The sequence below is a fragment of the Macaca thibetana genome, chromosome 16, assembly GCF_024542745.1.
Source record: "Macaca thibetana thibetana isolate TM-01 chromosome 16, ASM2454274v1, whole genome shotgun sequence".
NCBI classification, from domain to species: Eukaryota; Metazoa; Chordata; class Mammalia; order Primates; family Cercopithecidae; genus Macaca; species Macaca thibetana.
In genome coordinates, this window is record NC_065593.1 from 35,667,792 (window position 1) to 35,690,268 (window position 22,477).

Below are 22,477 nucleotides of genomic sequence, written 5' to 3' on the forward strand. Positions count from 1 at the left end.
ATTCCTTGTCTTAATAGGCAAAATATAAACATGTAAATTTTTTTTTTTTTTTGAGATGGAGTCTGGCTCTGTCGCCCAGGCTGGAGTGTAGTGGCCGGATCTCAGCTCACTGCAAGCTCCGCCTCCCGGGTTTACGCCATTCTCCCGCCTCAGCCTCCCGAGTAGCTGGGACTACAGGCGCCCGCCACCTCGCCCCGCTAGTTTTTTTGTATTTTTTAGTAGAGACGGGGTTTCACCGTGTTCGCCAGGATGGTCTCGATCTCCTGACCTCGTGATCCGCCCGTCTCGGCCTCCCAAAGTGCTGGGATTACAGGCTTGAGCCACCGCGCCCGGCCGTAAATTTTTAAAAATAAAACTGTTGCATTAGGCTACAAGCTCTCTTACATCTTCTACATCTGAGATTGGCAAACTATGGCTTACAGGCCAAATTTGGACTGCTGCCTGTTGTAAATAAAGTTTTATTAGAACACAGCCATATCCATTAGTTTATGTATTGTCTAAGGCTGCTTTGTGACTACAAAGGCAGATCTGAGTAGTTGTGATGGAGACTGAATGGACCTCAAAGCCTAAAATACTTACTATCTGGGCTGGGCATCATAGCTCATAACTGTAATCTCAGCACTTTGGGAGGCCAAGGTGGGTGGATCACCTGAGGTCAGGAGTTCAAGACCAGCCTGGCCAACATGGTGAAACCCCGTCTCTACTAAAAATACAAAAATTAGCCTGGCGTGGTGGCGGGCACCTGTAATCCCAGATACTAGGGAGGCTGAGGCAGGAGAATCGCTTGAACCCGGAAGGTGGAGGTTGCAGTGAGCTGAGATGGTACCACTATACTCCAGCCGGGGGCACAGACTGGGACTCGGTCTCAAAAAACAAAGAAAGTAAAATACTATCTGACACTTTTTATAGAAAAAGTTTTATTTATCTTTTTAAATTTTCATTTATTTATTATTTATTTATTTATTTATTTATTTATTTATTTATTTAAGACAGAGTCTCACTCTGTTGCCCAGGCTGGAGGGCAGTGGCACGATCTCAGCTCACTGCAACCTCTGCCTCCCAGGTTCAAGCAATTCTCCCTGCCTCAGCCTCCCAAGTAGCTGGGATTACAGGTGCCTATCACCATGCCTAGCTGATTTTTTTTCTTTTTTCATTTTTTCTTTTGTATTTTTAGTAGAGACGGGGTTTCACCATGTTGGCCAGACTGGTCACAAACACCTGACCTCAGGTGATTCACCTGCCTTAGCCTCCCAAAGTGTTGGGAATACAGGTGTGAACCACGGCACCCGGCCTATTTATTTATTTATTTTTAAGACAAGGTCTTGCTCTGTCATCCAGGCTAGAGTGCAATGGCACCATCACGGCTCATTGCAGCTTTAATCTCCTGGGCTCAAGTAGTCTTCCTGCCTCAGCCTCCCAAGTAGCTGGAACTACAGGCATGCCCCACCACATCCAGCTAATTTTTTAAATTTTTTGTAAGATGAAGATGAAGAGATGGAGTCTTCCTGTGTTGCCCAGGCTCTTCTCGAACTCCTGGGCTCAAACAACCCTCCCGCCTCGGCCTCCTAAACTGCTGGGATTACAGGTGTGAACCACGGCACCCGGCCTATTTATCTTTACTTTGCATATATTAGGTGCTCAATAAATGTTTCATGATTTATTGAACGAATATATTGGAGCTTTCCAGTTGGACATAAAAAATTAACAAACTAGCTCTTTATATACATTTCTAGGCACGATAGTCAATTTTAACAAATCATAACACAAAGCATTTTACAGTTCCCCAATTTACCTGGCATTTGCTCGTTTCCTTGTCATTTGTTATTTAGAAGAAGACCACATGCCTTGAAAAAATCGTGTTAGTGCTTTAGCATTCCAGATTGCAAAATCCTGTGTATTCAAGTTTTCAAAGAGTTGGCCTTTGAGCTAAATATGTCTCATTGATATGTTTTATTTTGCTCACAGAGTACTGTTGTTTGTTTTTAAGCAACATTAGCTGCCAACATTTAAAAATAAGGTGACTTCACATAATAATCCAAGTTTCCCGCTTCTCCTGAAAATTTGAAAGATCTAGCAATGTGGGTACACGGTTTGGTTAGGCCCATAATCACCTGGGCCTGGTTGCTTCTGCTTCCTTAGATGGAGTGAGTACTCTCTTGTTTACCACAGTCCCCACCACTCCCAACAGCCTTACCTCTGGCTGCTTCCATCCAGGTACCATATCTGTGTGGCCTTTCTATAGACATTTGTATTTCGGATCCTTAATCTAGGGGAGTATAATTTGCTACAAAGGCCCCTGAACTGCAACAGTAGCTGAAAACCATATATTTGCTTCATTTTCCAGACTTGAAAACAGATTTGTCCGTCTAAAGACAAAACAGGAAAGAATGACAATGCTATTAAGATGATGACTTTCATTCCAGCTAAAAGGCAACTTCATCCTCCCACCCCCTCTTTCCTTTTTCAAACAAGCCTGAGGACTTCACCCTCTTGCCTTTCCGTTATTCAGCTCCTTCCACCCACTCCATCTCCTGGTGTTGTTTACCTCAAACCCTGGGGTACTGCCTCTCTCCAGTTCTCTGCTTCCTTGCTGACCTTAAAAACAACCTTGGTCATTTTTGTTTTTAGAGTTTTACTGCTAATCGCTGCAGCGAAACAGACAGGAAATAACAGTACAGAGGAAATTATAAAGTTTAGAAGACCTTGTAGTTCTTAGTCATAGTCCCTGATTCCCTTAAAGCGGTGGCACCTGGAAGTGCATTATTTTTAGTCTCTCCTGTTAGCTGGTGGATGAAGAAGAGAAAGGAAGAGTCTACCCTGCCTTGATAGAAGAGGAACCACTAGGTGGCAGCACAGGGCGTGTCTTTTCAGGTCTTTCTGCAACAGGCAGGCGGATGTGAGGCACCAAATTTTCTAGGAAGGGAGAACTTAGTACCATATCCGGGCAAGCATTTGGGCTGAGACCAATGGGATAATACAAGTCAGCCAAGAGACTCCAGTTACATTGTGCTGTCAAGTAGCCAGCGGTGGAATTCTTGTCTCTTGGCCTTTCTCCTGATAAGTTGGCTGTTAGTTAACCTGTTGGGGCTGCTAGGAATCTTCCAGCCCAATACCTTCATTTAACAGATAAGTAAACCAAGGTCCTGAGAGATCTGACTCTCCTTTTTTTTTTTTTTTTTTTTTTTTTTTTTTTTTTTTTGTGAGACAAGGTTTTCCTCTGTCACCCAGGCTGGGGTGCAGTGAGGCAATCATAGCTCACTACAGCCCTCAACTCCCAGGCCCAAGAACCTCAGCCTCCTGAGTAGCTGGGACCACAGGCGTGCACCACCAGGCCCAGCTATTTTTAAAAATTTTTGTAGAGATGGGGGGCAGTCTTGCCATGTTGCTCAGGCTGGTCTCAAACTCCTGGCCTCAAGCGATCTTCCCAGCTCAGCTTCCAAGGTGTTAGGATTACAGGTGTGAGCCATGGCACCTGGCCTTGACTTTCCTCTTGTTGATGTCATGCTAGGAATCCAGCCAAGTGTCTTTCTGGTTTCATTAGTGCCAGCTTATCCTTCTGGTCTGTGCCTCCCAGTTAAAAAGCATTTATTGGCTAGGATCATGCCTGTAATTCCAACACTTCAGGAGGCTGAGGTGGGAGGATCACTTGAGCCCAGGGGTTTGAGACAAGCCTGGGTAACATAGTGAGACCCTATCTCTATTTAAAAAGAAAATAGAAAAACATTTATTGAAGTCATTTAGTATGGTTCAAGACTAATTTTCCTAGCTTCAGAGGTGAAACTAAGAGGGAATTCTTTGCCTCTGATGAAGTGGGACTTTCCACAGGAAACAGAGGCTTACCAGGCACAGGAAAATAAAAGCTTATGTGTGCTTCCAGCTACCTAACCCACCTGGGGGAAAAGCTAAGGCCCCTGGTCCAGAAGGGGGTGTTACAGCTGTCAGCACTCTATGAAGGCTAGACTGTTTTCCCTTTTTATGGGATCAGCTGGTGTAATTGTGGCATTTATCAAGAGAATCCTAGCATTGCAGGGCTAGGCCATGCATACCCAAAATAACTCACCAATCTTCTCAAATTACATTAGTAAAACTATTTGTATTCCTAGATTTAAATGCGAATTCAAACAACTGCACTATAACAAAAGCATGTCCTCAGGCTTCAGTTAATTTAGGGGGCAGTCTAGTGATCAAAGAGGAAATGCCTTATTGCAAGGTAGAATTTGCTTGAAGGGCTTGGGCCTCAGAAGGGAATTTTAATTTTCCTAGAATACTACCGAAAGTCTTGCTTGCTTATGTTGAAGCACTATTCTGGGAGTTACAAAGCCTTGCCACTCAAAAGTGTGGTCCTCCAACCAACAGCCACACTGAGGTTGGCAATGCAGGATCTAGCCAGGCATGGTGATACACGCCTGTAGTCTCAGCTCCTTTGAGAAGCTGATGTGGAAGGGTTGCGTGAGCCCAGGAGTTGGTGGTTGCAGCTGTGACTGCACCACTGCACTCCAGCCTGGGCAGCAGAGCAAAACTCCATTTAGAAAAAAAAAGGAAAGAAAGAAAGAAAACGAAGGAAGGAAGGAAAGAAAAGGAAGAAAGAAAGAGAGAGAAGAAACAAAGAAAGAAAGATAAGGAAATGCAGGATCTCAGGTCCAACCCATTCCTACTAAATCAACTCTGAATTTTAATAAGAAGCGTTTAACATTAATAAACATGTAACAGTTAACATTAATAAGCATATAACATATAACAGTAATAAGCATTTAACGTGCTTGTTAAAGTTTAAGCAGCAGTGCTTTAGGATATCCAAGAGAAAAGGCCAAGAACAACAGCAACCAAACAAACCATACCCTTTCTCCTCCCAAACAGTCCCCACCTTAAGGAGCTCGTAGACTGGTTTAGGAACACAAACCACACATATGGAAAGTGGTATGAAAATGATCATTAGGTGGCTCACGCCTGTAATCCCAGCACTTTTGGGAGGCCAAGGCGGGTGGATCACGAGGGCAGGAGATGGAGACCATCCCAGCTAACACGGTGAAACCCTGTCTCTACTAAACACACACAAACACACACACACAAAGAAAAAAGAAAAAAAAGAAGGATGTCATTAATGCCGTGTGGGCTCCCCTAGGACATGTAGGACACACACATTTGGAGAGGGTGCAAAAGAATGATTACAGTTAAGAGGCCTGGTGCGGTGACTCACGCCTGTAATACCAGCACTTTGGGAGGCGGAGGCAGGCAGATCACTTGAGGCCAGGAGTTTGAGACCAGCCTGATTAACATGGTGAAAACCCATCTCTACTAAAAATACAAGAATTAGCCAGGCGTGCTGGCGTACACCTGTAATCTCAGCTACTCAGGAGGCTGAGGCAGGAGAATCGCTTGAACCCAGGAGGCGAAGGTTGCAGTGGGCCCAGATAGGACCAGTGCACTCCAGTGCATTCTGCCTGGATGACAGAATGAGACTCTGTCTCAAAAAAGGAAAAAAAAAAAAAAAAAAAAAAAAGACTGATTATAGTTAAGGGGGTCAGTCTGGGCAGTCTTCCTGCAGGTGGTGAGATTGTCCTTGGCTCTTGAATAAGGTGATAAGCATGTATTAATGGAGATGGAAAGGACAGAGAAGGGCATTGCAAGTGGACAGATCAGGACAAATCTGGGAGGAGGCAAATTGTAAATTCTAGACAGTGGCCTACAAATACTTAATTCTTTTATGCATGTTCCCAGACTTTCATTACATCCTTGCAGCTACACACATGTCACACATTAATGGGGCTGCACACACATGTTATTTTGTCGCATGTTACAGTTTAGTCAGTGGTTCTCATGGGACTTCTTCAGATGTGTTCACCCACATACAGACTTTTTTCTTTGGGTTCATACAGGCAGGTCTTCACCTCTTCCTCTCTTGTGTCTTCAGCTGTGTTTTCTAGCTCTTCTTTCTAATCCGGTGGAAGGAAATCCCTTACATGTGCATTCTCCTGAATTGCTAGAGCCTTTCTTAACAGTGGTGCAAATCTCTGTAAAGCTCTTAATCAGATCTCATAAACGATTAGCCCAAATGCGTTTTCAGTTTCTAAAGTTAATCATCCTCGAGGGCCAGGAGTTAACATGAAAATGGGGAACTTGCGGTTGTTCCTCTGTCGTAACATCCAGATTTCATTTGCAAAGTAAATGTCATTACACAGAAGATGAAATCAAGAGTCTCAGCGCGTATTTTCCAAATGAGGTGGTGTGATTGTATCCTCCTCATCCTTGCACATATGTGGCAACCTAAAGAGTTGTCCCGGAGGTGAAACAGTGGGATGAAGTGAAGACTGTCAGAGCAGCCCCCTGGGCACCTGAGGGGAAGCACACAAGGGGAGCTGACCCCACAGCTTCCTGAAGCAACACCAGGAAATGAGACTCGGGATCATTTGGGAGGACATAACACCCTTTATACAGTTCTTTAGAAGAGTTTACCCAGGCTGGGTATGGTGGCTCTTGCCTGTAATCCCAGCACCTCTGCAGGCTGAGGCAAGAGGATTGCATGAGCCCAGTTCAACACCAACCTTGGCAACACAGGGAGACCCTGTCTCTGCAATTTTGTTAATTAGCCAGGCATGTTGGCACACGCCTGTGGTCCTAGCTACTTCGTAGGCTGAGGCAGGAGGATTGCTTGGGCCCGGAAGACAGGCTGCAGTGATGCAGTGAGCCAAGATCATGCTACCTGGATGACAGAGCAAACCCCTGTCTCAAAACAAAACAAAAGGAATAGTTCACCCATAAGCTGAGAGCCTCTTCCCTTGTCTGAGCCTTGCTGTGGGTTGCTGAAATCAGCGTGGAGCACTGGGTCTGTTGGTGTGGTGTATGCTCATCAGCTTCAGGGCTGTAGATTCCTTTGCCCAGCAACGCCCTGGCAAGGATAGTGTTGACTGCCCAACAGCAGCCAAGTGTTCATCTCTGTCAGGGCCTATCGGCAAGCAGCTTGTCACCAGCTGCCCAGCACACCCGGAAGAAAATGGTTCCTGTGTTCACACAGATAATTTGGGTTGATAGGAATAGCATCAGGGGAAGACAATGGTGTCACCAAATCAATACTTGTGCTTCACAAATTAAAGTCTTGGCTCTGGCCCTGAGTTTATATTCAGGAGGGCACGACTCCCGGACAGAGACTAACTGCAACAGACATTTTGCTCCCAACAACAGCGAATTATCTTTTCTTCATAAGGAGTCAACTAGAGACTTGATATATTAAAGAAAATCCATTGAGGTTCATGCCCATAATCCCAGCACTTTGGGAGGCCGAGGTGGGTGGATCGCTTGAGCTCAGGACTTTGAGACCAGCTTGGGCAACATGGTAAAACCCTGTCTCTGCTTAAAAAAAAAAAAAAAAAAAAAAGGCAGCATATATATATATATAGAGAGAGAGAGAGAGAGAGAGAGAGAGACAGAGAGATAGAGAGAGAGAGAAAGAGAGACAGACAGAAAGAGACAGAGAAAATCCATTGAGAGCATCCATTAACTGTGAATTTATGTTTGTTGTGGCATCTCTCTAGAAAATAACGTTGGTAAGCTAGAAGAGGGGACCTGCATGCTGGCATAAATGAAGATTTCTACACTCATGTTTGTAGCAGCATTATTCACAAAAGCCAAAAGGTGGGAGCCAATCAAGTGTCCATTGATGGTAAACAAAATATGGTAGATACATACAGCAAAATATTCAACTTCAAAAGGAAGGAAATTTCAACATATGCTACAACATGAATGAAACTTGACAACCTTATGCTAAGTGAAATAACATAGTCACAGAAAAGCAAGTACAGTATGATTCCACTTCGATGCAGTACCTAGAGTAGTCAAGTTCATAGAGACAGAAAGTACAATGGTGGGCCAGGCACGATGGCTCATGCCTGTAACCCCAGCACTTTGAGAGGCTAAGGCAGGCGGATCACGAGGTGAGGAGATCAAGACCATCCTGGCTAACACGGTGAAACCCCGTCTCTACTAAAAACACAAAAAAAATTAGCCAGGCGTGGTGGTGGGCGCCTGTAGTCCCAGCTACTCTGGAGGCTGAGGCAGGAGAATGGCGTGAACCCGGGAGGCGGAGCTTGCAGTGAGCTGAGATCGTGCCACTGCACTCCAACCTGGGCGACAGAGCGAGACTCCATCTCAAAAAAAAAAAAAAGTAGAATGGTGGTTGCCCGGGGCTGGAGGGAGGGGGTAATGGGGAGTTATTGTTTAACATGTACAGAGTTTCCGTTTGGGAAGATGAAAACACTAGAGATGATGTAGTGATGGATGCACAACAGTGTGAATGTCTTTAATGCCACTGAACGGTACACTTAAAAATGGTTAAAATGGTAAATTTACGTTATGTACATAAAAAAAAAAAAGAATGATTCTTTTATTCATCAGCCAGAGAGCAAGTCTTGTATTTAAATGGATCACAACATCGTGGGCTCTGTGGAGATTTCTTAGAAATGTACAGTAGAGTAGAAAGGGTTTAGCCTCTGGTTGAGTTTGCTTTTGGACATATATTAGTAATCATAGAGGCTGACAAACTGATTACTCATCAATCAGTCATGCAAAACAAAACACAGACTGCAACACAGTGCCCTAAGTTTTACCAACTAGGCAGTTTTCCTATCTTGTAGATCAGGGCTTTTCAAACTTGAATGTGCATGGAATCACCCAGGCATCTTGTTTAAAATGCAGTTTTGGATTCAGTATGTTTGGGGTGGAGCTTCAGATTTCTGTACAACCAGTTCCCAGGGGATGCTGATTCTACTGGTCCAGGGACCCAGTTTCAAGCAGCAAGAGTGTAGACCTCTTTGTAATTAAGATTCCTTTCTTTGCTTGTTTGGCCAGAAAAAAAAGGTTCCTGTCCACACCTTGGAGGTAACAGCCTCCTCATTAAAATCGAACACAGGCATCTCCAGATTCAGACGGAAGAAAAGTCTGTGGGAGATAGGAATTATTCCTGGGATCCTCTCGTTTTGTTACTTACTGCCATCAAAAGTCAGGTTTCAGGGATCAGCTCCATCTTTTTCTCCACCAAACCATGGACATGCTGTAAATAAATCCCTTGCACTTATTCTCTTTAGGTATAGACCAGATCAGCTGCAATTTCAAAAGAAAGAAAGAGAGAGAGAGAGAAAGAGAGAAAGAGAGAAAGAGAGAAAGAAAGAAAAAAAGAAAAAGAAAGAAAGAAAGAAAGGAAAGAAAGAAAGAAAGAAAGAAAGAAAGAAAGAAAGAAAGAAAGAAAGAAAGAAAGAAAGAAAGAAAGAAAGAAAGAAAGAAAGAAAGAAAGAAAAGAAAAGAAAAGAAGAAGAAGGGAAGGAACGAAGGAAGGGAAGAAAAGAAAGAAAGAGAGAGAGAGAGAATGGGAAATAAGAAAAATATGAGAAGCAAAGGACTTCCTTTGAAGTCCTCTAACATAATCATGCAGCATCTCCTCATTGCTTTTAGGCTCAAGCTCCGAATCCTTAGAAGGGCTTCTGGGGTCTGATGAGGTACCTGCCCACCCGACTCATCTCTCACTCTTCCCCTCCTTGTACTCTGTGTTCAGTCATATTGAATTTTTTTTTTTTTCTCACAGTTGTTGTCTCTTTGATCTGGAAGCTTGTCCCTCCTGTAACACCTGGCAGGCATTGTCTCTTCTGGAAAGACTTGACACCACTGCCCTCGTTTGCTGCCCTCTGAGTTAGGTTGTCTTTCGCTGTCTTCATTTGCACACTGTGCTTACCTCTGGCACAGCACTTCTCAATACATTTCCATTGTATTCCCCTGTCTATGTCCCCCACTGAACTGTGAGCTCCTTGAGGGATGGAAAGATGTCTTTTGCCCCTAGCACAGTGTCTCGAATATATGAGGTGCTCAACACTGAAAGAATGGGCAAATGAAAAAGAACTGTAACATTGTATGACATTTGAAGAAGACATTGCTGGCTGGGTGCAGTGGCTTACGCCTGTAATCCCAGCACTTTGGGGGGCCGAGGCAGATGAATCACTTGAGGTCAGGAGTTCGAGACTAGCCTGGCCAACATAGCAAAAACCCGTGTCTACTAAAAATACAAAAAATTGGCCGGGCACGGTGGCTCAAGCCTGTAATCCCAGCACTTTGGGAGGCCGAGACGGGCGGATCACGAGGTCAGGAGATCGAGACCATGCTGGCTAACACGGTGAAACCCCGTCTCTACTAAAAAATACAAAAAACTAGCCGGGCGAAGTGGTGGGCGCCTGTAGTCCCAGCTACTCGGGAGGCTGAGGCAGGAGAATGGCATAAACCCGGGAGGCGGAGCTTACAGTGAGCCGAGATCCGGCCCCTGCACTCCAGCCTGGGCGACAGAGCGAGACTCTGTCTCAAAAAAATAAAAAAAATAAAAAAAATACAAAAAATTATCTGGGCATGGTGGCATGTGCCTCTAGTCCCAGCTACTCGGGAGGCTAAGGCATGAGAATTGCTTGAACCTGGGAGGCAGAGGTTGCAGTGAGCCACAGTCACTGCCCTCCAGCCTGGGCAACAGAATGAGGAATAAGAAAGAGGAGGAGGAGGAGGAGGAAGAAGAAGGAAGAGGAGGAGGAGGAAAGGGGGAAGGAGGAGGGGAAGGGGGAGGGGGAGGAAGAGGAGGAAGAAATTGCTTAGTTCCTAAAATACCATGATGTTGCCCTCAGAAAGACTTTCGTAAAGGCCAAACACATTGACACCAATTTCTGTGTTCCAGCAACTGCAACTGAACTCCTCTGTTCTGATAAATTATATTACCCCAGCTTCCTCATTTTATATTGCTGACCATGTATCTTCTCCTGAAGACCAAATGTAAAGAAATACACAAGGCAGTAGTAGTAATTTTTAATGGAATTTGAGGAAAGGTAGAATCTCTTTTAATATTGTACGGTTTTTATTGCTAATTTGACCCTAAAATAACACTTTAAAATTGCGATGTTTCCAGATTTGAGGTCTCTGGGCATCTAGCAGTTACTAGCAGTCTCCAAATTGGTACATCTATATGTCTATCTATAGATCATGGCACAGATACTGCCTGCTTTATACAAAGTACTGTGCCAGGAGTTCCTACTGTCACAGGCTTTGCTCTTTAATGGGGAAATGTCACAAATGCTACACTAGAATTCTCAGCAGCTCTGACCTACTTGACTGCCTCCTCCTTCTCTTGTCTCCTGTGCCTTCTAAGATGTTGGTCTCTGCCAGTTCTCCTGGCTGTTCTCTGGACACCTCTTTTTACTTTCCTTTTCTGGCTCCCCTTTGATCAATCCATTTATATTAGTGCTCTGTAGGGTCTGTGCTGGTGTCTCTTATCTTCTCACTTTCCAGCTGTACTTGGTGGGTATATGCCCTTTATGTCCGTAGCCTTGGCACCTATTTATTCCCAGCTCAGTGTCTAGCCTCCAGCTCTCTCATTAACTCTAGACAGAGATTTCCAACTGCCAGTGGGGCTTGTCCACTTGAATGTTGTGCGGGCATCTTAAACACAGCATGTCGTTATCCTGTCTTTATCTTTCCTCCTGTTCTTCTATACCCTACTGTGGTTAATGACACCTTTGTTTCCTCAGCTGCATGGGCTACTGGCTTCTAAGTCATTCTTTTATTTATTTATTTGAGACAGGGTCTCACTCTGCCACCCAGGCTGGAGTGCAGTGGCTCAATCATTGTGCACCACAGCATCGACCTCCTGGGCTCAGGTGATCCTCCCACCTCAGCCTCCTGTGTGTCTGGGACTCCAGGCATGTGCCGCCAAGCCTGGCTAATTTTTTGCTTTTTTTTTTTTTTTTTTTGTAGAAATGAGGTTTCAGCCATGTTTCCCAGGTTGGCCTTGAGTCCTGGGATCAAAGGACCCGCCCACCTCAGCCTCCGAAAGTGTTGGGATTACAGGCGTGAGCTGCCACACCCAGCCCCAAGTCATTCTTAATGCCTTCTTTCCCTACATCATCTTCCTTCCAACCAATAACCAAGCCTTGTTGATTTAATCTCTTAGTTCTTCCTTGAACCCATTCTGTTCCCTCTTTTTCTTTTTTTTTTTTTTTTTTTGAGACGGAGTCTTACTCTGCCGCCCAGGCTGGAGTGCAGTTGCCGGATCTCAGCTCACTGCAAGCTCCGCCTCCCGGGTTCGGGCCATTCTCCTGCCTCAGCCTCCCGAGTAGCTGGGACTACAGGCGCCCACCACCTCGCCCGGCTAGTTTTTTGTATTTTTTAGTAGAGACGGGGTTTCACTGTGTTAGCCAGGATGGTCTCGATCTCCTGACCTCGTGATCCGCCCGTCTCGGCCTCCCAAAGTGCTGGGATTACAGGCTTGAGCCACCACGCCCGCCCTGTTCCCTCTTTTTCAATCATCAAGATGTTACCACTTTTCACCTAGATTAGTGAAATAGCCTCCCTGTTGATTTCTTGGCCTCCAGTCCTTCCCCACTACTACTCTTCCTTCAGACTGCTGCCAGAACGTCTTTCAAAGCCCAGATTTGATCTTGCCAATCATTTACCTAAAATTCTTCAACAAATCCTTTTGTCAACACAGTTCAAAGCCCATAGCAAGATCTGTGAAGCTCTATGTGACTTACCTTTTAGCCCACTTACGTTTTCAGCCTCCTCTGCTGACACTCTCCCTACATACCCAAAGATCCCCATATACCAAACCACTCAGCATTTCCTCACACACCATTCTGGCTCCTCTTTCAGGGGCTTTCCAGCTACTTTGGAAATTCAGCCTAGGAAACTCCTGTTATTGTCAAGATCCACTCAAATATCACTTCCTTTGGGAAGACTTCACCTCCAAGCACTCAGGGCGTATTTCTATTATAGCACCTCTCATGTTAGATTATATATATTTTTTCTTTTAGAGACAAGGTCTTATTGTGTCACTCAGGCTAGAATGCAATGGCACAATCATAGAGTACCACAATTTCCAACTCCTGTCCTCAAGTAATCCTCCCACCTCGACCTCCCAAAGTGTAGAAGCCACTGTGCTCAGGCTATAATTATGTTTTATATGCCTCCTACCCTCCTAGACTGAGCTACAGAAACCATGTCTCACTCTATTTTGTATACTGGCCCTTGGCACAATACTTAGCACATATCAAGCCTTGCATCAATGTTCAATGAGTAACCAAATAATTGAATGAATAAATAACCCACTGTGATACAAGTTAGAATAAGAGCAGTAGGCAAGTTGCACATAAACTGCTGCTGTAGGGCATTCAGAGGACTGGGTCACATTTCTTTCAGCAACCAAACAAGACTTCATATAATTGATTGCCATCTCTCCATTTACCCCTATATCTTTGTTTATGACTTAACACAAAGTCGGTTCATTCCATCCCAGGTATAGCGCACTTCTTCTCCAGCCTCCACCCAAATACTGAAACTAGTTTTCTCTTTTCTGTCTCTTGTATAATAGATCTTTAGTTCATTTTAGCTTTGCATATAACTTTTATAATAATTTACCTATTTATAAAGGGAGGTCCCTTCTTTATTCTAAGAAGGATTTTTTTTTTTTTTTTTTGAGATGGAGTCTCACTCAGTCGCCCAGGCTGGAGTGCAGTGGTGCCATCTCGGCTCACTGCAAGCTCCACCTCCCAGGTTCATGCCATTCTCCTGCTTCAGCCTCCCAAGTAGCTGGGACTATAGGCGCACGCCACCACACCTGGCTAATTTTTTGCATTTTTAGTAGAGACAGGGTTTCACCCTGTTAGCCAGGATGGTCTCGATCTCCTGACCTCGTGATCCGACCGCCTCAGCCTCCCAAAGTGCTGGGATTACAGGCTTGAGCCACCGCACCCGGCCTCTAAGAAGGATTTAAGTGCCTGCCTCATAACTGATTGTCTGTTTTTATTATAGCTTCTTGTATAGAAGATACCCCAAAAAATGTTTGCTGAATGAAGAAATAAAGGATTGCTCAGGCACCACTGGCACTTCAACTTGCTTAGCAAGTACTCATGCCTCTTAAGAACTGGCCAAGGGCCGGGTGTGGTGGCTCACGCCTGTAATTCCAGCATTTTGGGATGCCAAGGTGGGCAGATCACAAGGTCAGGAGTTCAAGACCAGCATGGCCAACATGGTGAAACTCCATCTCTACTAAAAATACAAAAACTTAGCCAGGCGTGGTGGCGTGTGTCTGTAATCCCAGCTACTCAGGAGGCTGAGGCACAAGAATCGCTTGAACCCAGGAGGAGGAGGTTGCAGTGAGCCGAGATCATGCCATTGGACTCCAGCCTGGGCAGCAGGGCAAGACTCTGTCTCGAAAAAAAAAAAAAAAAAAGAACTGGCCGAGGTCTTAACTGGAGCACTCTCTCTACCCTGCATGTTTGACGGCACTTCTGTCCATTTTCAATCTATTTTGGTTATATGTTTTTCACACAGGTCTGTGGAACTTAGAACACTGAAGGCCTGTGCATCTTCATGGCTCACAGCTCATGCTGTGTTGACTTGTCCCGCTGTGGTTAATGTTTAGTCCCTAAACCATCAGCTGAATGTCCTTAAATCTGAAAGAATAATGAACACACGCCAACAGACAGCTTAGGTTTATTTGGTGACTTGCACCACGTACTTTGTGAATATCATCTCAGTCATCCTTTTAGCATCTCTCTCAGGCACATACTATCCTCTGTGGTGGCTCATGCCTGTAATCCCAGCCCTTTGGGAGGCCGAGGCGGGCAGATCACTTGAGGCCAGGAGTTCGAGACCAGCCTGGCCAACATGGTGAAACCCCATCTCTACCAAAAATACAAAAATTAGCCAGGTATGGTGGCATGCATCTGTAATCCCAGCTACTCGGGAGGCTGAGGCAGGAGAATCATTTGAACCCAGGAGGCAGAGGTGGCAGTGAGCCGAGATTGCACTATTGCCCTTTAGCCTGGGTGACAGAGTGAGACTCCATCTCAAACGAATAAATATGTAAGTAAGGGAAAAGCGATCACACAGCAGAATACAACCTAAGGGTAACTACTGAAGGGACAGATCAAGGAGCAAAGTCTACCATGTATCAACCTCTACAATGTCCCCAAGGGTCAGCTGTGTATAGGGACCCACACAGAATTTGGAATCCAAATACATCTCTGGATCCCCAGGCCTGTGTTTCACTCTCCAGGTAGTAATGAGATGTCTCCATTTTCTGCAGGCTGAATGATTCCCTCAGAGCAGAAGTATAAGTTTATTTATTGTTTTTCCTTCTATCATAAACAGTTATCGGTTGTGGCCCTTTCTCCCTTCCAAATAGGTGCCCAAATTTTTGGAATTGGAAAGAGCCCAAGTCTCCCATATCAGGGGGTGGGCCCCACTGGGTGTGAGCCAATCAGCGTCTTCTGTCCTGTGAGCTCCTGATTTACGCTGGTCTATAACCTGAGATGGCCTTCTCAGGATGGACCCCCAGGGATTGCTGGAACTTGGACTCTTGTCAGCCTGGTAAATGGTATGTCTTAGATCTGCTGCAGCCGTCGTGGAAAGCTTGAAGCTGCCAGGAGAGAGGGGTTCCAACATGTGGTGGCTAAAGAATGAATCCAACTCAGAGGAAGCAGAGCCAAGAAATGGATCCATGCCGTTTGAATCTTGGATCAAATTGTGCCTGGATCTCCAGTGAGACAATAAATTCCTGTATTACTTAAGCCTATTTGAGGTTGTTTTCTTTCACTTGAAACATTAAACTTTTAAATTGATACACCCTAGTTAAATTATAAACTGTGTGACAGCAGAGAGTGTGTCTCCCTCTCTTTTTTCTTTATTTTTTTTTTTTTTTTTTTTTTTTTTTTGTTGCTTTGAAACAGTTTCACTACTGTCGCCCAGGCTGGAGTGCAGTGGTGTGATCTTGGCTCACTGCAACCTCCACCTCCTGGGTTCAAGTGATTCTTGTTCCTCCGCTTCCCGAGTAGCTGGGACCACAGGTATCTGCCACCCCGCCCAGCTGATATTTTGTATTTTTGGTAGAAATGGGGTTTCACTATGTTGGCCAGGCTGGTCTCAAACTCCTGACCTCAAGTGACCAACCAGCTCGGCCTCCCAAAGTGCTGGGATTACAGGCGTGAGCCACCGCGCCCGGCCCAAGACTGTGTTTCTCTTGATCACCTATGTGTTCCCTGGCACATAGTAAGGATTCAATAAATAACTTTTGAATGGATGCATTTTAGCTGCAAGGAACACCCATGAACTCTCTTTACTCAGCTGACAGCTAAGGAATCTGGTGTTCTGTAAGAAAGTGACGATGTGGATCTAGAAGTCGGACCTTACCCCAACACTGGCATTTTCCTAATCACAGGAAATCTTCCAGTAAATACGTTGGGGTCTTTGAGGAGGCCCCAAAATAGCAGTCTGCTCCCTTCTCTGTGAATTTTGAATTGAATCAGAAGATAGCAGCAAGCTAGACAAGGACCAAAAATAACCTTTTCTACTGATAAAGCTGATATTAGAGAACGTGGCTTATATCATCAGACAAACGAGCTTCCCGATACTCAACTTCAGAATTAGGCAGACTTGGCGGCTTGGTGACAGGCAGCTGAGCTGGAACGGGCCTCCTCTTCCCACCCCGCGGGAGCGAAGCTTGCTCCCAAGAAGAAAAGAAGAGAGGATGATATAAGGCACAGTTCCTCCTTCCAAACTCACCAGTCATATTAAACCACTCCTCCTTCTCAGGGAAGAGGGGGCAGGCGGAGAGAAGCCAGGAGTGTTTGGACTCCTTTCAGAAGAAAGAAAACATCAGGAGTGGGAAGACCCAGTCTCCCTCCCTCACACACACCACGTGTGATTTGGTCAGGTCAATTGATTCTACTTTGTTTTCAATCAAAATGGGCGATATTTCCAAGTGGTGGGATATGTTTGCTGTCTAAAATATAGAATAGCTCCATAGAATAACTCACACATCACAGAATCAAGCTCCCCAAGGAGTTGGAGATCTTCATTTGAAATTATGCAAAATTCAAAAGAAGAAACAAGAGCTCACGACGAAATTACACAATCAGGGGCACTAGGTGGCAATAAGCCTTTTGCTCTCTCACCATGCCCATCAAAGGCATTTCAAGAGCACTGAAAGCTCACACACTTCCCACGCCGGCTGTCAGTTTCTTTCTGGATGATCTCAGAGCCACACAGAGCATTCTTAGTCACTGGGAGAACAGAACCAAAGCTTAACTCCTTGGTGGCACCAGGGGAAGTGGCACTTCGAGTTGGATTCCAGGAAATCCAGGGAAACACTTGACATAGGAAGTCTGTGACCACGTTCCCAGTTTCCCCAGTGTCAAGGCTGGGGCCATGAGCATTGTTCAAAACACTCAGGCCTGCATTGTGTCTGTCTACCACATGCTTTTGGTTTTACTCACCAGGGCACTTTTTCCTGTTTCTGTTTTTTGGTTTTGCTTTTTAAGGTAAACATGTACCATCTAGGCTTCAAGAAACGTCCTTGAATAACCATCGTTTGTCGATTTGAAGGTTGGTACACAAACTACCAGCTGAATTGGACAATCATAATCCCCCAAATGAGGCAAAAGTACATTTAACATTCAACACGGGTTTTCCTAAAAGTGGTATTGGCTGTTTAATGTGACTGAGCCTGGTGAGAACCAGGATGCCCTGAACTCAGCAGGATCCCCTCAACTCAGCAGGATCCCCTCTGTTCTTGCTGCCAAGACAAAGTTTTGCTCTAATCTTAAGTAGCTTGCTGGTGGGCAATTTGCTGGAGGTCACTAAGTAGACTTTGCTGGCCAGCCCTGGGAGAGAACCCAGGCTGACAAAGGAAACCTCCAACACAGCAAGATTGAGACAATATGTTCCCATCCTCTCTTCTCAAATGTAAAGCTATTTTCTCATCTATTACCTGCCCCTATTTTTACCATGAGAAGCTCTCCAATGCCACTTTAGCTATCGATAATTGGCAGTGAGTTTTGCAATTAACAGCTGCCCAGAATCAATTCCAAGGATGCGCAACTGAAACCGCTTTTAAAAAGGCAGAGTTGGGGATTGCTCCGCTGCCTACCTGACCTCCAATCCTTTTTCTTACCCATACAAACCATCTGCTGGAAGAATCTGAAACTTGAACCACGTACCTAAATGCCCAGTTCTGGGTATGGGGTAGATATTTGAGAAATATTTCGATTGATTGATGTGTACCCGGGGGAAGGGTACGGGCAGCTCCACAAGGAGTTGCTGTGTAATTCACAGTGAAGAGTGGCTCTCCTGCTGACTCAAAACTCCTTTCTTATTTCAGACCAAAGACTCCAGGGACAGGTTTGGGTAAGAAACCTGGCCTCAGGGAAAAGCAAATGAAGCCTGTTCATTCCCCAGAAGAGAAGCAATAGAGAGAATTGCTCACCGTGATGGGCGCATCTCAGCTTTGCAAGTTTATCGTCCTCATGATAAACTTGAGGGGCACCAGCAAGGGGCCTTCTATGAGGCTGAACTTCCCACTCACCCGTGCCTGTTAGAGACATGACCCAAGGCTTTGGGAGCTTTCTCGCAGCTTCTGCTTAAATGGGGGCAAGGAGGGAGCCAGTCCTTTCACCATGACCTCTAAATGACGCCAGTGCTGAAGGCTGTGGGGCCTTCGATCGCTCGAAAACTAGGAGACTTAAATATTTTTAGAGACATGCTGTCATCTGGGCAGCCTTAAGTGGATGTTTTCTCTGTCTTTCTTCAGAACTAGTGGGTTTGCAAGAAACCCTCCCAGGGCAGCAGTCTTAGAGGAAGTGCCTGCTAATGCAAGAAGGAGGGCAAGGGGGACAGCCAGCTGGAGCCTGGAGCTGCTCATGCTCTTGGAACCCTCGGCGGGCGCAGGCGGGGATTTACGGACCTGCCTTTTCCCTCATCATTCCGCAGGAAGCTTCTTTAAATGAGCCTCAGCCCAGCAGCTCTCATGGGGCCTGGTGTTTATAGTGGAGACCAAGATAACAGAACCGTGGAGGTGCCAGCCCTGGATACCGACCCCACAGTCCAGGAATCATCAACTGGGCCCCAGGGCAAATTGTGTTCTGTTTTCTCTGTGCAAGATGCCAGAATGCTCCTGCCTCGAAGAGGTTGACTCTGTTGTCAGCTGTGGGAAAAAACAGCCAGAGTTGCTATTTACACCCTGAACTGAAAGCTGGGTAAAAATAGCGCTAGCAGCTTGGTCCAGCTTCAAACCCCACTGCAGAGAGATTATTTTTGGAAGAGAAGATTTTCCTCCCCACCCACAGATCTGAAAATGGTCACTTCCCCGGAAGAAAGGAGGAGAGATGATCCCACGCAAAGGTGAAACCTACCCCCTTCCCACTTTCCCTGCCCAGGACAGCACATCAAGAGACGACGAGAAAAGCCCTCCCCTGACAGCAGGTCAGGCCCAGCACAGCCCTGCAGCTGACCTAGTTCAAGGTACAGTGAGAATTAATTAACTTTGACTAAGTGAGAGGAGGCAGCTTTCTGAACCTGGATGCTGCGCCATCCTGTTGCTTGTGTGGCTAAAAGCAGAAAAAAATAATTGACCAAAAGAGTATGCAAGACCCCAGAACAATAGCTCAGAGCCTGATGGTCAGGAAATGACTCTCCAGCACTCCCGCTCTCAATAGGCCACGATGGCTGTAAAATGATGAATAAATTCCTAAAAGCCTGGTCTGGTCCTGCTTCTGTGTTGAGAACCCCTAGCAGCTGGGGGCTGAAAATTCTTCCCTCAGCTACTTGCTAGAGCTCAGGACCCAGTGTGTGGAGTTCTGGGACCTCCTTCAGGTTCAGGAGGTGATCCACATGACAATCAGTGGAAGAAAAGTCATTCCTTAATAGCATGCCCTTTATTCTGTAAAAAGATATTTTATAGGTACATATAAGTATGTAGATGATGCTGTCTTAGAACTCTAAAAAGATATACACATGTGGATAGTTCTTAACAGGTAAAACTATATTAAGACTGTGTGAAAAACAGCAGAGAAAAATACCAGATCCATGGTGTCATGAAATTGTTCTATAATCTGAAAGCGCCCAGGCTGCCCAGAGCTGAAACCAAGAGGTGCTTAATAAGTATTTTTAGGGAGGAAGAGAAAACACCTCCCACATCCTACCTCCATCCGAACCTCCTTCTACGGAGATCCAGGAACGAAAATGGATCTTCCAGTTTGAGAAGACATACCTCGGCACCCCCACCCACCTGAAAGAAAGGCAAGAGAATGACGTAGTGCTCCCCCAACCTCTTAGCACCCCTACCCAACACACGCCAGAGCTTCGCCACCCTGGCCTCAGTGTGAGCACTTGGGTAGCGACAAAGTCGGGGACACCTGGGTCTAGGTGGAAGTGGTACAGATGGGCTTGTGCCTGGGGCACAAGGGCAGCTCATGCCTGGCTTTTCCTCCGGTGGCACACAGACTGAGGTTTTATTCCCATCGTTGTTACCTGTTAGCTGTGTGACCAACTCACTTCACCTTTTTGAAATCTGTTTGCCTCGCTAGCTAAGAGGGCTGATACCACCCACGTCCTGGGGTTGGTGAGAACGAGCCGAAGCCGCATGCGTGAGGGCTGTTTGGTGGCTGCTGCAGAGTGAGGGTATTGTGCATCCAGGGGCAGTCCTGTTTCCTCCAGGGCATATCCTGAGCCAGATTCGGGGATCTGTCCTGCTTCCAGCTACCTGACGATGGGGAGCCTGCCAGACGGCTAAAGTCTGAACTCTCTGAGAAATGCATGGCATTGACAGAAATTGCTAAAAATGTCCTTTTCCCCCACAGTGTGAGGCCCTCCTGCACCCTGCCCTTCATTTACTGTGGTCCTTCACCTGAAATGAAAATGGTCACCTCCAAGGAGCCAGAAACAGAATCTCCCTATTTGGGTGTCTCTGCCAATGGGTTGTCCAGCCAGCTAAGGGCTGGCTCAGCACTGGCTTCTCAGCTGGGGGAGGTCACGGAAATGGAGTCCCAGGGCCCCTTTCCAAGTCTCATCTACCCATGACATCGGGAGGGAAGAGCTGCCGCTCTGCTGAGTCATAGCTATTTAAGCTATCAGTACTGAAGGGCTCGGAGACTCCCCAAGGACCTGGGAAAGACAGCTCAATATCCCTTTGATCAGGACTGCTTTGGGTTTCTATTTCCAAAGTTGAGAGATCCAGATAATGCTGACTCCTGCCCAGGGACGAAGTGAGCTCAGGTCTCTCTCACTGACCTCCTGCTGAGAACCGTAGGCCAAGGTGGCCAGGCTCTCCTTTCCAGCCTAAGTCAGCTTCCTTCTGAGTCAGCTTTCTTCACCTCCCTATTAATAGCCACTGCTTTGGCTGACTCCATGCACAGTATGATTACAGTTTAAGAATACATCTCAAACCAGGAAGCAGTCACCTTCCTGGAGCTGGGCTGTGGAGGGCCCCGAGCGGAGGCTCCATCCCAGACAGCAGAGGCCAGAGCAGCTGCAGAGAGGATGGGGAGACAAAGTCATTGGCCTGCAAGACAAGTCACTGCTTTGGGGGTTCTGTCTCACTGAACTTCCCTTTGTTTAGGGCAGGAGACATGGACGCAGGCTAACTTTTATTTTATTCTTACCGATATTCTTGGGCAGGACTGAAAAAGTGTGGCTATATTATCCAATTATGCAGACCCCTCAGCTCACTGGAACGGCCAGTTCTAGACCAAACTGGGGTTAGCCCCTACCAGCGTCACCTTTTCTCCGTCAGGACGGTAACAAAGTGGCCTACTTAAAGAAGCTCAGGGCCGGGTGCAGTGGCTCACGCCTGTAATCCCAGCACTTTGGGAAGCCAAGGTGGCGGATCACGGATCACCTGAGGTCAGGAGTTCAGGACCAGCCTGGCCAACATGGTGAAACCCCATTGTTACAAAAATACAAACATTAGCTGGGCATGATGGTGGGTGCCTGTAATCCCAGCTACTTGGGAGGCTGAGGTGGGAGAATCACTTGAACCCAGGAGGCACAGGTTGCAGTGAGCCAAGATCGTGCCATTGCACTCCAGCCTGGGCAATACAGTGAGACTCCGTCTCAAAAAAAAAAAAAAAAAGAAGAAGAAGAAGAAGAAGGCTCAGATTGCCCAGATGGGATGGGATTCTGAGAACAGATTGAGTCCCAGCAAAAAAAATAAATAATATTTTTTACTCCACCCCTCTTCCCTTCCTGTGTTTCTCCCCAGGAAAAGCAAACAAGCTAAATGTGCTTTAGCATTAGATCATACTGAGAAGCAATGAAGTCAGGCCACCCTGTAATTTGTTCCAGCCTTCCCATCCCTCGTGGCCCCTGAATGGGCAGAACATATGGGTTTAGGAGCCAGACATCCTGGATTCAAATTCTCACTTAACCTCTGAGCTAAGAGGGCTTAGTAAATTTATTCCACTTTTCTGAACCCCCATCTTCTTATGTATATAAAGGGATAATAATGTATCCTGAAATGATTTTAATGCAAATGAAATGAGACAACCTTGAAAAGTATGCCAAGTACTGTGCCTGGAATATAGCAGGTGATCAATAAACTATCTTAATTTTCTTTTCTAAAATATGGGGAAATGTGAGGATAAGCCAAGACCATCTAAACCCCTCACACTGGTGGGGAAACATGACCAGC

The 22,477-nt window shown here is 45.9% G+C and overlaps 1 protein-coding gene across 3 annotated transcripts in view; it reads left to right on the forward strand.

Moving 5' to 3' along the window:
- The window catches only part of SKA2 (spindle and kinetochore associated complex subunit 2), a 976,874-nt gene that overhangs the window by 654,746 nt on the left and 299,651 nt on the right, over positions 1-22,477 (forward strand). Inside the window, exon 1 of one of the 3 annotated variants that reach the window (XM_050764805.1) lies at positions 18,034-18,037. The exons of the other annotated variants lie outside the window; for them this stretch is intronic. The gene's annotated coding sequence lies outside the window, so the exon portion shown is untranslated. Of the gene's footprint in view, positions 1-18,033; positions 18,038-22,477 lie in introns of those variants that run through there. 3 annotated transcript variants of the gene reach the window in all.